This window comes from Rhinoderma darwinii, chromosome 5 (assembly GCF_050947455.1).
Source record: "Rhinoderma darwinii isolate aRhiDar2 chromosome 5, aRhiDar2.hap1, whole genome shotgun sequence".
In the NCBI taxonomy this organism is placed as follows: domain Eukaryota; kingdom Metazoa; phylum Chordata; class Amphibia; order Anura; family Rhinodermatidae; genus Rhinoderma; species Rhinoderma darwinii.
Window position 1 is genome coordinate 293,569,812 of NC_134691.1, and position 17,408 is coordinate 293,587,219.

Consider the following 17,408-nt stretch of genomic DNA (forward strand, 5'->3'; position numbering starts at 1 on the left):
TACTAGTAATATAACAATAAACATATTGACAGCACATTTCCAATACAGTATTGTTATTTATATACATTCACAACTGCACTGCACAAAAAAAAATTCCTACTGAAATACATTACTTTTAACCTTTTAACATACCCAAAAGCCCATGCAGATAAAACTCAATGAACATTGAGCTAATTTAATGTTCCTACCCAAATGGACATAAAATATAAATTTGGAAGGTTACAGATGGAAGTCTCTGTTTAGTGCTTTAGTTGCCATTATATCCAGACGATTAATCCTATATAGATCCCTACGTTTTAAGATCTCTTGTCAATCTTCCCCATGTCTCATGAAATCAGTTTGTTCCTGCTGCCCACCTCCATCATGAACAACGTATACTGGAGATGTAAACAGTAGCCAAAATAATTGGACCACTTGCCAAATATTTAAACTTCTGTAAGACTTCTTTTGTGTCACATATATCTTACCTCAATCTAAATGCTCTAGTACACAAAATCATTTGCAAAAATAACACAAAAATAGATATGATTTAGTGTTGTTACAGTAATACATGAATAAAGAGCAGAATAAAATTCCAAATCATTTAAGAAGACACCATGTATGTAGCTTGTTGGACGCAAGATACAATATCTGCCTGAATCCAGGTAATAATATCAAATCCATTTAGCAGTCTACATTTTTAAACTTTATCATTTCAACGCTATTACATAGTATGTTCACAAATAAAACAGTCGGCTTTATCAGCCAGCTGTATTGTTATTGCAGAATTAGTCAATAAATTGTCCAATGTCTTCTTCTCTAAAGAAACAATTCATTCAACTAATGTACTAATTTTATCCAGATCCAATAATTGCCATCAGCCTAAATAAGAGTCTCTAAAGAACTATAAGTAGTTAGAGCATTCGTTATACACATGGTGTCATCTCGGACAACACAGACTTAATCAGAAATGTAATAGTACTGTTGTATGGACCCACTTGGAGAAAATGCCTATATAGCAGATTAAAGCACATACGCTTTGCATTTCTATTTTACAACTCAATTAAGTTGCTTTTATCAGTTCTGTCATCTAAAATAATTTGTTTTTATCTTAAAAGGTGCCCAGTTAAATAGATTGCATGTGTGTCTGCAATGAAAACATGAATTTAAACATTGTTATTTCAAGCTTTCTCATGTTTTAAATAGGGCAACAGAGGGAAATGGATAGCTCCATAAGGATTATATGAAGCAGTTGTCTGGGCATATGCGTACTGCTAGATCCCCAGGACCCCTGTTGCTGAATGGAGACTAACTTTTCAAACAACTTATACTAATCTAATAGTATACCTAATATATATATATCAACTTTATAATTTACTTACTGTTAAATTCAATTGTTTTATCCATGCAAATTCTGTGTAAAATTACCATCACTAGGTGTCTCGCTTCCTGTAATCTGCTGTCCACCCCCTGTTGTCAAGCAAAATCCATTCCTAGTTACAGAGCAGAGGAGACTGAATGCAGGAAGTGGGGTTTTAGCTCTTCACTGCCTGCCAATAGAAGCCTATGGAGAGAAAAATGGGGAGCCGGAGAAGGTAGCAGGGAGCGACACAGACTCGCTGCCCATAGAAGTCTATGGAGAGTGGAGAGGGATCAGGAGGAGCAGGGGCAGAGAGGGAAGAAGAGACATACAAACATGTTGCCCATAGGAGTCTATGGAGAGGGGGAGCAGAGAAAGAATGAGAGACACAGACACGCTACCCATAAAAGTCTATACATAGGAAAGGGGAAGCAGGAGGAGAGAGCAGAGAAAGAGAGAGACACAAACAAGCTTCCCATAAAAGTCTATGGAGAGGGGAGGAGGCGTAGGAGCAGAGACAGACATAGACACGCTGCCCATAGAAGTCTATGGAGAGGAGGGAGTCCATCCTCACTCACAAAATTCTGACCACAGACCTGACCCCTAAATAAATTCTAACCCCAGACCATACCCCTAGATTAATTTATACCACAGACCAGACCCCTAAATTCATTCACACCACGGACGAGGCCCCAAATAAATTCAAAAACCAAACAAGACCTCTAAATTCACTCAGACTCTAGAACAGGCCCCTAAATTATCTCAGACCTCAGACCAGACCCCTAAAATAATTCAGACCCTGCACCAGACCCCCTAAATAATGTCTGACCTCAGACCAGACTCCTAAATTAATTCTGACCTCAGACCAGACTCCTAAATAAATTCCAACCCCAGACCAGACCTTTAAATAGAATTCAGACTCCTAATTAAATTCAGAGTCCAAACTAGATCCCTAAATTAACTTAGACCCCAGAACAGACCTCAAAATAGGTCTTCCAGTCATAAGAAATTGAAACCTTTCCTCAGGATAACCCATAAATATCTGACCGGTGGGGGTCGATTCCCGTCACCCTGCCGATCAGCAGTTTTGAAGGCACTGTAGCGTTCATGCAAGTGCTGCTTCCCCTTCATTACTGTTACTGCTCATGCTGTGAATCGCCGGCACACTTGTAGCGGGAGTTCACAGTATTACAGCCTTCTCCCTTTCACTTGAATGGGAGAAGGCTGTAATACTGTGAACCGCTGCTACAAGTGTGTCGGCGATTCACAGTACAACAAGGTAAGGAATAAACAAGAAGCAGTAATCGCATCAGCGCTGCGGCCGCTTCAAAACAGCTTATCAGCGGGGGTGCCGAGGATAGGCCATCAATTTCTTATGACTGGAAAACCAGTTTAAATAATTTCAGAGCCCAGACCAGACCCCTAAATTAATTTGACCCTAGAACAGACCCCTAAATTGATTCACACCTCAAAAAAGACCCCTAAGTACATTCAGACCTCAGACCAGACCCCCTAAATTGCTTCAGACACCAGACCCCTAAATAAATTCAGACCCCAGACCAGACCTCAAAATTAATTCAGACACCTCAATAAGTTCTGACCCGACCAGACTTCTAAATAGATTCAAGCCCCAGACCAGCACCCTAAATTAATCAGACCTCAGACCAGACCCCATAATTTATTCAAACCCCAGACCAGACTTCTAAAAAAATTTTTGAGTTGGTCAAGCTGACATTTATCAACTGATTTCTAAAGAGAATAACAGCCAGATTCATCCACAGCCTCTGACATTTTTTTTAAAGGAAATAAAATATCCCCGCCAGGAATAATCCAGTATCTGATTATTTCTGTCTATTTTGTGTTATGATAAAAAGTATATAGGCAAACATATGACTTAAGGGTAAACACATGGACCTGTTTCCATCACAGTAGGGTACAGTTATATTAAAAAGAACCAGATGTTCACCTAAGTACGTACGTTTTCATTTACTGCTCTATTAATTTCTGAATATTTAAATTATTGTCATATGATGATATGTATATCAGAATGGGATGTGATCTGTTTTTTTATGTTTTAGGTTTCCAGCATAGTTTATAAAACTATAAGGATCTGGCCATTCACATATGTGGATTTTGTAAGGAGTAATCCAGGTCACTTGAACTAGAAATTACCTGACAAGCTGTTATCTAAGTCATGCCTTTTTTTGTAACACAGAAAGTTTTACCAGAGAAACGCAACTCAATATTTATTGCCCAGATTCTGCAGTTTTTTTTAGAAATATCCCACATGTGGCCCTACTGTGCTTATGCACTGAAGCACAGGCCTCAGAAGCAAAGGAGCACCTAGTGGATTTTGGGCCTCCTTTTCATTAGCTATATATTTTAGGCACCATGTCAGTTTGAACGGCTCTTGCGGAAAATCTACATTCTTTCAAAGAAAATGTAGGTTTACCAAATTTTTTCTTATTTCCCCAAGGACTAGAGGAGAAGAAGCACTGCCACATTTGTAAAGCAATTTCTCCCGAGTAAAACAATACCCCACATGTGGTCTTAAATGGCTGTTTGGACACACGGCGGGGGCTGGGAAGGGAAAGAGCGCCATTTGGCTTTTGGAACTCAAATTTAGCAGGAATGGTTTGCGGAGTCCATGTCGCATTTGTAAAGCCCCCGAGGGGACAAAATAGTGGAAATTCATTTTGGAAACGACACCCCTTGAGGAAATTATGTAGGGGTACAGTGAGCATTTTGACCCCACAGGTGTTTTGCAGAAATTATTGGAAGTAGAGCGTGAAAATGAAAATCTATATTCTTTCAAAGAAAATGTAAGTTTTGCTAATTGTTTTTCATTTCCACAAGGACTAAAGGAGAAAAAGCACCACAACATTTGTAAAGCAATTTCTCCCGAGTAAAACAATACTTCACATATGGTCATACAGCTGGGCTTAGAAGGGAAAGAGCCCCAATTTGGCTTTTGAAGCTCAAATTTATCAGGAATGGTTTGCGGAGGCAATGTCGCATTTGCGAAGCCCCTGAAGGACCAAACCAGAGAAAACGCCCAAAAAGTGACTCCATATAGGAAACTACACCCCTTGAGGAATTCATAAGAGAAGGAGCACCATTTGGCTTCTGGAGTACAGATTTTGCTGGATTGATTTCTTGAAACCATGTCGCTTTTGCAAAACCCCTAATGTACCAGTACAGTGGAAACTACCCAAAAGTGACTCCATTTACGAAACTACACCCCTTGAAGAATTCATCTAGGGGTGTAGTAAGCATTTTGACCCCACAGGTGTTTCATAAATTTTATTAGAATTGAGCAGGGAAAATAAAAATAATCCTTTTTCTTGAATAAGACGTAGCTTTAGCTCAAAATTTTTAATTTTCTCTAAAAAAGAAGGAAAAAAAGAACCCCAACATTTGTAAAGCAATTTCTCCCGAGTACAGCAATACCCTATATGTGGTCATAAACTGCTGTTTGGGCCCACGGCGGTGCTCAGGAGGGAAGGAGTGCAGCTTTTGGAGTGCAGATTTTGCTGGATAAGTTTCTGGTCGCTATGTCACATTTGCAAAGCCCCTGTGGGACCAAAATAGTGGAAACCCCCTAGAAGTGACCCCATTTTGCAAACTACACCCCTCAAGATATTCACCTAGGGGTGTAGTAAGCATGTGAACCCCGCAGGTGTTTTGCAGAAATTAGTGTGCACTCGATGTTGCAGAGTGAAAATGGGATTTTTTCCTTAGATATGCCAATATGTGGTGCCCAGCTTGTGCCACCATAACAAGAAAGCTCTCTAATTATTATGCTCTGTTTCCCGTTTTAAGAAACACCCAACATGTGGCCCTAATCTTTTGCCTGGATATTCGACCAGGCTCAGGAGTGAAAGAGCACCATACGAAGTTGAAGCCTAATTTGGTGATTTACACAGTATTGGTTCACAATGGCAGGGCTCAGAAGTGAGGGAGCACCATTTAGCTTTTGGAGCGTGGATTTTGCTTGGTGGTAGTTTTGCTTGGAGTCTTACTGGTATTTCAGTTTATAATGTGGCAGTACATGTAAGCTGGGCAGAGTTCATCAGGGCATAGTCAGATGTTATAATAATGGGGTAAAAAAACAAAACAATAAAATAATCCATAGATATTTGTTATGCTGTGAAGAAATCTTTTCTGCACAGGCCAGTGTTGCACTGATAAATGGTGTCCTTTCTTATCCCCCTTTTGGTCCACACTCCGCACACTTGCAGTTTGGGGAATTTTGCTGGGAAAGTGTTGTCCTGGTTCCATCAGATACGTTTGGTCCCTACCCTTCCTGTTTCCCTAACTTTAGGCCCCCGATAAATCGCCTCTTGAAACAGACGAAATGTTCCCCTCTGATCTGCACAACTGCATATTTTTTATTTCCTGACTTATTGGAGCATTAACTTATTTTATTTTTTCATAGACATAGTGGTAAGAGGGCTGTTTTTTTGCAGGACGAACTTTAGTTATTATTGGTACCATTTTGGGGTAAATGCGACTTTTTGATCACTTTTTATCCTATTTTTTGGGAGGCAAGGTGACCAAAAAACAGCAAGTCTGGCATAGTTATTTAGTTTTTTTATGCAGCGTTCACCATGCGTTATAAATTACATGTTAACTTTACTCTGTGGGTCAGTACGATTCTGGCAATACCTAATTTATAGCACTTTTTCATGTTTTACAACTTTTTGCACAACAAAAATTACTTTTGGAAAAATAATGTATTTTTTCTGTCACCATGTTGGGAGAACCATAACTTTTAACATTTTTCGTCGACGGAGCTGTATGAGGGCTTGTTTTTTGTGAGATGAGCTATAGATTGTATAGGTACCATTTTTGGATACATGTGACTTTTTGATCAATTTTTATTTTAATATTTGTAGGGCAAAGTGACCAAAAACCAGAAATTCTGGCATTATTTTTTACGTTGTTTTTTTTTTACGCAGTTCACCGCGTGGAATAAATAACATAATACTTTTATAGTTCAGGCCATTACAATCGCGGTGATACCAAATATGTATGGTTTATTTATTTTTTTCAATAATAAAGGTCTTCATAAGGAAAAAAGGGCGATAGTGTTTTATTTTATTACATTTTTATTTACACTTTTCTTTAGTCCCACTAGGGGACTTGAAGGTCCATCTGTCAGATTTGTTTTTCTAATACATTGCACTACCTATGTAGTGCAATGTATTAGATCTGTCAGTCATTGACTGACAGCAAGCCGATTAGGCTTCGCCTCCGGGCGGGGCCTAATCGGATTCCGTAATGGCAGAGCAGGAGGCCATTGTTAGGTCTCCTGTTGCCATAGCAGCAGTCGGCAGCCCTGCTATTGCAGGGCAGAACTACCGTTCTGCTGCGAACCACTAAATTGCAGCGATCGCTTTTGATCGCTGCATCTAAGGGGTTGATGGAAGGGATCGGAGCTAGCTCCAGTTCCTGCCGTTACATGTGGATGTCAGCTGTAACATACAGCTGACATCCACCGCTGATGACGCCGGCTCATCTCCTGAGCCGGCGCCATCTTGCCGACAGCTGCGGAAGCCTCAGGTTGGGGCCTGGAAGGTTTCCAAACAAGGCAGGCCGGGAGGGCACTATTAGTCCTCCGGTCGCCATTGCAGCCACCGGCACCCTGTCAATTTCATTGCTGGGGTGCCGATGAGCTGCAAACACCTTAAATGCAGCGATCGCTTTTGACTGCTGCATTTAAGGGGTTAATGGCGGGGATCGAAGCAAACTTCAGTCCCCGCCATTACAGCAGGGTGCCAGCTGTAAGATACAGTTGACATCCGGGAATGATGGCACCGACTCAGCTTCTGAGCCGCTGCCATCCATTTGTCATAAGTATACGACAATTTGCGGGAAGCACTGGCTTTCCATGATGTTTACTTACGACAAAAGTCGGGAAGGGGATCAAATTAGGTAATGACAACCTCAGATGTACAACAACGCATGACAAATTGTTCATTATTTAACAAAAACTAGGCCAAGATGGAAAAGTAATGTGTGAAAATCTAAGTACACCCTTACTGCTTCCAAAGGAATTAAGAGGGTAAGTAACATCCAGGTGCTGCTTATGAAGTGTCCTTAATTAATTAATTGATCATCAGCAAGTGTGACCACCTCTAGAAAGGCAGACGTTTTTGCAGTTTCCTGGTCTGGAACATTCAGGCATTGATCAGCAATGATCTTAGAGAAGCAACTGTTGCTGTCCATCAATCTGGGAAGGATTATAAGGCCATTTACAAACAATTTCAAGTCTATCACTCTACAGTGAGAACGATTACTCACAAGTGGAAACCATTCAAGGCAGTTGACAGTCTTCCCAGGAGTGGACATCCCAGCATATTTACCCCAAGGTTAGACAGTGCAATGTTCAGAGAAATTGCAAAAAACCCAAGAGCTACATCTTGGACTCTACTGGCCTCAGTTAGCATGTGAAATGTTCAGGTTCATGATGGTACAAATAGAAAAAGACTTAACAATTATGACTTGTTTGGAAGGGTTGCCAGGAGAAAGCCTTTTCTTTTTAAAAGGAGCATGGCACCACGACTTAAGTTTGCAAAGTTGCATCTGAACAAACTACTAGACTTCTGAAATAATGTCCTTTGGACAGATGAGACCAAAGTGGAGATGTTTGGCCATAATGCCCAGCACCATGGTTGGAGAAAACCAAATACAGCATATCAGCACAAACACCTCATACCAGCTGTCAAGCACGGTAGTGGAGGGGTGATGATTTGGGCTTGTTTTGCAGACACAGGACCTGAACACATTGCATTGCATTAAGTTAACCAAGAACTCCTCCCTATACCAAAGTATTCTAGAGTCAAATGTGAAGCCACCTATCCAACAGCTAAAAGCTTGGACGGAACAGGGTCATGGAACAGGAGAATGATGCCAAGCACACCAAATACATCTACAACAGAATGGCTGAAACATAAAATAATCAAGGTGCTGCAATGTCCAGACCTCAACCCAATTGAAATGCTGTGGCGCGACCTTAACCCCTTAACGACCGGCGTATAATGTTTCTACATCAGCCATTAGGGGTAGTTCTTCTGATGCACTGCCTTTTCACATCGGCGCTTCAGAAGAAGTTTTCCTGCATGGGGCGAGGTGCTCCTGAAGCCCGGGCTGTTGCTAACAGCCTCGGGCTGAAGGGCATCGATCGGAGACCACTTGCAGTGGTCTCCAATCATGTTCAGATGCGGCGCCTAATAGCGACCAGCGTATCTGACTGGTTTTAGAGGGTGGGGGCTCCCTCTCTCACAATACTGGCGGGGTGTTGAAGGTTTCTATGGCAGACTGGGGGCCTAAGAAAGACCCCAGGTCTGCCTTTAGTAAATGCCTGTTAGACAGAAGTATTGCAGTGCATTATAAAAGCAATCAAAAGATCGCACAGTAAAGTCCCCTAGTAAGACTAAAAAAAAGTTAAAAAAAAGTTTAATAAAGTTTGTAATAAATAAATAAAAGTCCCAAGTAAAAAAAAAAGTAAAACCCACTTTTTCCACTTACAAAATACTTTATGATGAAAAAAAGTGAAAGTTACACATAGTTGGTATCACCACGTACGTAACAACCCCAACTATAAAATGATTACATTATTTAACCCGCACGGTGAACGTCGTAAAAAAATTAAATAAAAAACGCCAGAATTGCTGTTTTCTGTTCATCCTGTCTTTAAAAAAATGTGATGGTACCAATAGAAACTACAAGTCGTCCCACAAAAAAAAACCTTATGCAGTTATGACCGTAGAAAAATAAAAAAGTTATGGCTCTTAAAATGTGGCGACACAAAAACAAATAATTTAGGAAAAAAAGTGTTTTTACTGTGTAAAAGTATTAAAACATAAAAAGACTATATAAATTTGGAATTGCCGCAATCGTAATGAGCCACTGAATAAAGTTATTATGTTATTTATACCACACAGTAAACAGCTTAAAAAAGTGGCGAAATTTCAGTTTTATTTCCTACTACCTACCAAAAAAGTTAATAAAAGTTAATCAAAAAATTATAAGTACCCCAAAAATGTGCTATTGAAAATATTACTTTTCCCACAAAAAAACAAGTCCTTATACAGCTATGTCGACGGAAAACTAAAAAAGTTAGAGCTTTTTGAATGCGACGATGGAAAAACTAAAAAAATTGCTTGGTCATTAAAGTTTAAAACACCTTCGGTGTTAAGGGGTTGAGAGTGCTGTGCATAAATGAATCTCCACAATCCTCAATAAACTGAGGCAAAGTTGTAAAGAAGAGTGGGCCAAAATTCCTCCAGTACGATATAAGAGACTAATAAAGTCATACAGAAAATGATTACTTGAAGTTTTTGATGCAAAGATGGTTCTACAAGCTGTTTTTTACACATGGCTTTTCCATTTTGGCCTAGTGTTTGCTAAATAATGATACGCAGTAAATTGTCATGTGTTGTTGGTTATCTGAGGTTGTATTTACCTAATTTTAGGACTAAGGGCCAGTTCACGCAGAGTCTTTTGACACGTTTTTTGACACGGAAACCGCGTCGGAAAACGCGCCAGAAAACAGCCGAAAATGCCGCCCATTGATTTCAATGGGAGGTGGAGTCGTCTTTTTCCCGCGAGCGGAAAAACCGGTTCGCGGGGGAAAAGAAGTGACATGCCCTATCTTCGGGCGTTTACACCTCTGACCTCCCTTTGACATCAATGGGAGGCAGAGAAAGCATATTTTGCTGCGTTTTATGCCCGCGACGCTCAATGGCCGCGGGCGAAAGACGCTGTGAGAATAAGCATGCAGGCAGAGGAAAATCTGCCTCAAAATTCCAAATGGAATTTTCAGGCAGATTTTCCTCCTGCAAAAAACTCAGTGTGGAACAGTTTGGATAATTGTTCTATCTCTGAGGGTAAATCCAGATGGACATTGTGTGTTCTGGAGGAATAAAATTATCCTTTGCATTGTAGAAGTAGTAAATGAAATCTGGTTATTGATACATTTGATTTATTGTAATATAACTTGCTTGTCATTAGTGCTTTACTACAATTTATAATGATAATATACAGTTTATCTACGTATAGTATAACCAACCACTGCAGTTTAGAAATCAAGATGTTTGGCTTACAATTCCTTGCAACAAAAGATAATCATACCCAGACAAATCCATTTAAACACTAAATAAATGTCACTCAGATACTACATTTAGGGAAAGAGTTTCGGGGTAATACTGTACTCTACAATTCATAAATGCTTGGACAGACAGAATAATTAGAGCACATTAAATAGCTAAATGGAAATATTTATAATCCAAGAAGTTTATTTCTGATAAATTCTTCTTTGCATATTTTCGCATTGTAATAGAGAAAGTTTAGAGCAGTATTATAAAATAATAAAAAAGTTATTTTTTTTTCCAAGCTCCATTCTTGTCTATAAGCTGTAGCTAGAATTGCAACGCTATTCCATTCCATTAATGATGATAATGTTAAACACATTATTTTTTTTATTATCATTATCAATTAGAAATATACTGTACTGCCTGTGAAAAATATAATTTAAAAGCATTGCCTGGTTTGGAAAACCTATTTTCCAACACGCTATTAGAACATTCACAGTAAATAGAGGGGAGTCCATTAAATAACCAGTGAAGAGCAACTACAAATAGCATTTCTCTATGATGGATCCGGCATGTGTAATGCTTCCTTTCCCCTGTGGTAGTGCTGCAGCGGAACTGACCACTTGTTGCCATGTTGCAGAACAGATTAAAGATGATCACTTCAGGCCTTGGTAGCAGTATGCCCTGTGATCTGCTTATTTTTAAGGGAGCCATCTAGCAAAAAGAGATTCTCTAAAGTGGACATTCCCTTTAAAGTTCCAAGTTCTGCCTTGATTTGGCATTAATGTTACTCTACTTTTCTGTTCTGCTCAGGTTTCTCCCATGACTTAACAAAGTAGTTACAGAAAATTCTGCAGACCATTTCAAATAAATATGCAGCCACCAGTACTCTTCACTATGGGATATCTAGATGTCTAGATATCCAGTGTGAAGGCGTCTATGCCAATTTCGACTCACATGTGCTCATCTGCTAATTGAAAACAGAGTGAAGGATTACTCAAGTGACCCTATTATACAGTGGGCACAATGGAAAGAAAGCTAGAAGGGACTCAAGACAAGTCAATAAATGCGTTAGGATGCAATGTTTTTAAGAAAGATCTGTTTTCCATTGTATAGTAGACCACTAATGTGCATACTTTATACCGCTTTATAAGCGAAATGGTTTTTGTACTCATAACCTTCTGTTGTTTTTTTCCTAGTCTGTCATAATCTGGCAGAGTTGGACCTTCTGAGTCATCATGAATTTATGTTAGCTCATCTAAAGTCCTGAGTCAAAAGACCCTCCTTGTCTTTACCATAAACCTCCTACAAGGGAGCATTTATTTTGCTGTAAGAGACGTGCAAGTCAAAGATTTTGGTTGCTCATGAGAAAACTGAACCCAAAATAATAGATGCAGGCCAGGGGTCACAAACACGCGCCCCTCTACAGAGTGCACTATGGCATTATCTACAGAGGGCACTGTGGCATTATCTATGGGAGGTGTGGCACTATCTACAGAGGGCACTGTGGCATTATCTACGGGGGTGTGGCACTATCTACAGAGGGCACTATGGCATTATCTACAAAGGGCATTGTGGCATTTTCTACAGAGGGCACTGTGGTAATATTTACAGAGGACACTGGCATTATGTAAAAAGAGCTGCCCAATCTTGACATTCTTGTCTCTGCCACAGCTGCAAACTGAGCAGTCAGACTGCATTTTGCGACACCTAAACTGGAAAACTGGATAGTTAAAATAAGCATGTGGAGTAAATGCGCAAATTTCCGGTAGGTTTAAACCTAGCGCTATTATTATAGTAATGTAGTTTTGTTATAGTAATGTAGTATTGTTATAGTAGTTCAAATAATTAATCGATTAACAATAATTTTGTATTGTTTAAAATTTGAAAATAATGCGGCCCGTCAACTTCACATTTTTTTCTGTGTGTGGCCCATTTCCCCCGGCCAAGTTTGAGACCCCTGATGTAGGCAAAGGCCTGGAAAAGCTGGTCTGATTTGATGTATACAATGATAGAAATGTGGAGATTCACTTCACAAATTGTAAAGTCTCTTAAATGCACTCTATAATCAGATTACATATCACTTAAACCAGGGTTTTATTATAATCAGATATATTTTATTTATGCATTTAATATTTTTAATGATTTTCTATGTGTCTATTACTATAAAAAATCACAAGCTCAACCTTTCGATTCTTTGCAGCTCCTTTTTCACAAAATTTATGAATGGGGAAGAGGGGGAGGTAGACCTCCAGCTCACCGTTTAGTTGTGTCTGAGTGCAGACAGCGCCCGGATTCCCGCGCGGCCAGCGGTAAACAACAGGAAGAAAAAACAGAACCAAGATCCAGCGCTGGGTGTGCGTTAAAAAGGAACTCCTGTTCCAATTTTATTGGTATAACAAAGATAAAAATAATAGAACTATATAGAGTAGTTCTGTGGCAGAGTACAGGAATGAATGTTAGGTGAAGGATAGCAGTAAGCCCTGTTCAAATGTGCCAGCTCCTTTTTCAGTTTTGCTGTGTAGATTAAGAATTGAATAAAAGATAACAGGTCTATTGTAGTGCTAAAGACCTAGATTAGACAGGATTCAGAAAGTTGTATGCATCTCTCATAGAAGTCTCTGGTCTCTTCCTGGAGACTGTATTGGTTTATGGACACTTTTCTGTCCATTGACTCCCATTTATTGTAGCTGCCATAAAGCACAAACACACTGCTGCACTGTCTATACAGATGATACAGGAAGGAAGTGTGTGCCTCCAATATAGTCATCACCAGGGAAGCTTTTTTTTATAAATGAAAAAAATATGCATAAAAAATTATAAATGCATTACTTCTCTTTAACATAAACCTAATTAATAAAATTACAATTAAATACATGACATTCCCTTTAAGTAAGGACAACCGCTTCCATTCCTAATCCACGCCTCAATCAATCAATCAATCAATCAATCAATCAATCAATCAATCAATCAATCAAATAAAATATTCTCACATTATCTTCTTAAAGAGACTCTGTCACCACATTATAAGTGGCCTGTCTCCTACATAAGTAGATCGGCGCTGTAATGTAGGTGACAGTAATGCTTTTTATTTAAAAAAACTATCTTTTTTCACAAAGTTAGGAGCGATTTAAGTTTATGCTAATGAGCTTTCTTAATGCCCAAGTGGGCGTACTTTTACTTTCGACCAAGTGGGCGTTGTACAGAGGAGTGCATGACGCTGACCAATCAGCATCATGCACTCCTCTCCATTCATTTACACTGCACTAGCGATATAGATATATCACTATGTGCAGCCTCATACACAAGCCCTAACATTACTACAGTGTCCTGATAATGAATACACATGAAATCCAGCCTGGACGTCATGTGTACTCAGAATCCTGACACTTCTGAAACTTTTTTTGTGAGATTCCGGCAAGTGAAACCAAATCTCGTTTAGCTCCGAGATCTCGCGAGATTTCGTATCCGTTGCTGGAATCTCACAAAAAAGAGTCAGAAGTGTCAGGATTCTGAGTACACATGACGTCCAGGCTGGATTTCATGTGTATTCATTATCAGGACACTGTAGTAATGTTAGGGCTTGTGTATGAGGCTGCACATAGCGATATATCTATATCGCTATTGCAGTGTAAATGAATGGAGAGGAGTGCATGATGCTGATTGGTCAGCGTCATGCACTCCTCTGTAAAACGCCCACTTGGTCGAAAGTAAAAGTACGCCCACTTGGGCATTAAGAAAGCTCATTAGCATAAACTTAAATCGCTCCTAACTTTGTGAAAAAAGATAGTTTTTTTAAATAAAAAGCATTACTGTCACCTACATTACAGCACCCATCTCCTTATATAGGAGACAGGGCACTTATAATTTGGTGACAGAGTCTCTTTAAGGCAATGTTCAGATTGGCAAATAAATGTAAAATCACCACCGCTGCCACCTTACTGTTTATAAGACTGAGACACAAGAAGTGGTGGGTTTTATCAAGGGAACCTATTAGAAGTTGTCTTTCCCAATGCATCTAAAGTGTATGACATAGGCATCATGGCTACCATTTATAAGAGAGCCATGACTGCTGTAAAGGATCTGTTTACAATGTATCCATAAATTAATCTTATCAATGAAGCATAAATGTACAGAGGTATCACAAGTACTTACATTCGAAATATAATAACATTCAAATTAACAATTATGCAGATATTATAGCATCTAGGCACTCATTACCTCGGTAATTCCTGAATACAGATAAAAATATGCTCGAAACAATTTGTTCAGGTATAAGCGAGGGACAACCTACACCCCATCCCAGAATACGGTACAGACGTGTTAACAATTAAGTTCCTAGTGTAGTTGGAAATAATTCTTTATAGTAGGAGCTATGAACCTAGCCCTCCCAATTGTAAGTAAATTTGGAGAATTGCAAGAGTTGTGACGAGATCAATTTTTCATACATACAGGTAGTATTTACTAAATTTAAGATTTCTCGTCTATGAGGTTGCAAGATGGATTTTCAGTATCTTGTGATCACCAGTTTCTTGCATTGCCAAAGTGCATTAAGAGAAGAGTAGACTGTAATCATGTGTTCCCACACATATGCGACTCAATGTTGACCCATTGCTTGTCTCTATTATGCCGCCACCAAATGGACAATTGGACGAGTATACAAGCTTTGTAAGAGTCCCTAATGTTGGTTAAACCTATGCCACCTGCTTTCCTGTGTTTAATTAGAATTGAGGCCACGGTACATGGACATTTGTTACTCCATATAACGTACATAAGCATCTTATGGGCTTGGGAGAAAAAATAAACTGGTATATGGATTGGGAGGATTCTAAAGAGGTATAGTAGTTTCGGAAGAAGTACCATCTTGTATGCAGCCACTCTACCGAACCAGGATATAATATTTTTGGAGTATTGTAAGATATCCTCAGGTAGGGCATTCAGCATAGGCGGGAAATTGGTCTTGTATGTTTTGGACAAGGGGAGGTCAATTTGATACCTAAGTTAGAGATTTCCTCACTGCGCCAATCAAGCAGAAATGTTTGTTTCAGAAGATGAAGCAAATGGGGAGGGACATGAGAAGTAAGAATTTGTGACTTGTCCCTATTTAGTTTGTAATATGAGACCCAACGATATTGGTCCAATAGGTTAAAGGTCACTGGGAGGGACATGAATGGATTCGTGCAGGCCAACAGAACATCGTCCACAAATAGTGCCACTTTATGCATAGTATCACCACCCGAAGTACCGAAATATCAGGGTTAATACGGAGCATTTCTGCCAGGGATACGATGGACAAAATAAAAAATATAGGGCTAGGAGACATCCCTGTCTCGTACCATATTAACTTTAATGTAAACTCTGATGGAACTCCCGAATGCAAGTGTGAATATTTTTTTGAAGAATAGCAGCAACGAAGAGGTCTGCCTATTCTTCCATAAGATATTCCATTATTTTGTGAGTTTCCAGTCATGTATGGGAACCCTGATTTTTAAGATGTTTATTAGTATTATTATTATTACTACTACACAAATATATATTATTTTAATGGGAACCTGTCAGAAGATTTTAGGACATTAAACAGACACAATGGTGTTGTAGTATTTGCAAATACCTTTGTTGACATGCCCCTGTAGAAATCGACCGTTGTACTATGTGTAAGAAATTGCAATTCTAACTTGCCACAAGCTGTAAATCCATTTCCAGCAGTCATTTAGGCGGTGCTGGAGAGATGAAAAGTCATGGTAAGCTGGCTATTAATACACGCATTCTGGCTTAACCTATTTCACACTCGGCAGAGCTAGTGCTGACTTCAAACGCCAGCCCTGCCGAGCGGGATGACAATCAAGGCAGAATGCGCATAATAACAGCCAGCTTACCATGACTTCTGATGCCTACGGCACTGCCTAGATGACTATTGAAAATGATTTTACATACAGTGCTGTTGAAGATAAATATTTATGATGTGGGGCAGGGAGCAGAAGCAGAGTAGGCGTGGTTTTGAGATGATTGACATGTACAGTGGGTATAAAAAGTCTGCACACCCCTGTTAAAATGCCAGCTTTTTGTCCTGTCAAAAAATCAGTCCAAGATGAATGATTTCAGAACTTTTTCCACTTTTAATGTGACCCATAATCTGTACAATTCCATTGAAAAACAAACTGAAATCATTTAGAGGGGAAAAATAAAAATTACAAAACTACAATAATGTGGTTGCATAAGTGTGAACACCCTCTTATAATTAAGGATTTTCCTGACATTTTCTTTGTGGCGTGTGACAGCAAAAGCGATAGTCCGTAAAGAGCTTACAACACATCAAAGGGATCTGATTGTTGAAAGGCATCAGTCAGGGAAAGGGTACCAAAGAATTTCCAAGGCATTAGATATACCATGGAACACAGTGAGGATGGTCATCAAGAAGTGGATTACATTTGGCACAACAGTGACATTACCAAGAACTGAACGTCCTTCAAAACTTGATGAAAAGACTAGACAAAAATTGGCCGGGAGGCTACCAAGAGGCTTACAGCAACACTAAAGGAGCTGCAGGACTTTCTGGCAGGTACTTGTTGTGTAGTGCATGTGACAACAATCTCCCTTAGTCTTCATAAGTCTGGGCTGTGGGGTAGGGTGGCAAGACGGAAGCCTTTTCTAACAAAGAAAAACATCCAAGCCTGGCTATGTTTTGCAAAGACCTACATCAAGTTTGCCAAAAGCATGTGTGAAAATGTGTTTTGGTCTGATGAGACAAACGTTTAACTTTTTGGCCATAATTCTTAAAGGTATGTTTGGCGCAAAGCCAACACTGCACATCACCAAAAGAACACCATACCCACAGTGAAGCATAGTGGAGGCAGCATTATGCTTTGGGGCCGTTTTTCTGCAGCTGGAACTGGGGCTTTAGTCAAGGTGAAGGGAATTATGAACAGTTCCAAATATCAGGCAATTTTGGCACAATACCTGCAGACCTGTGC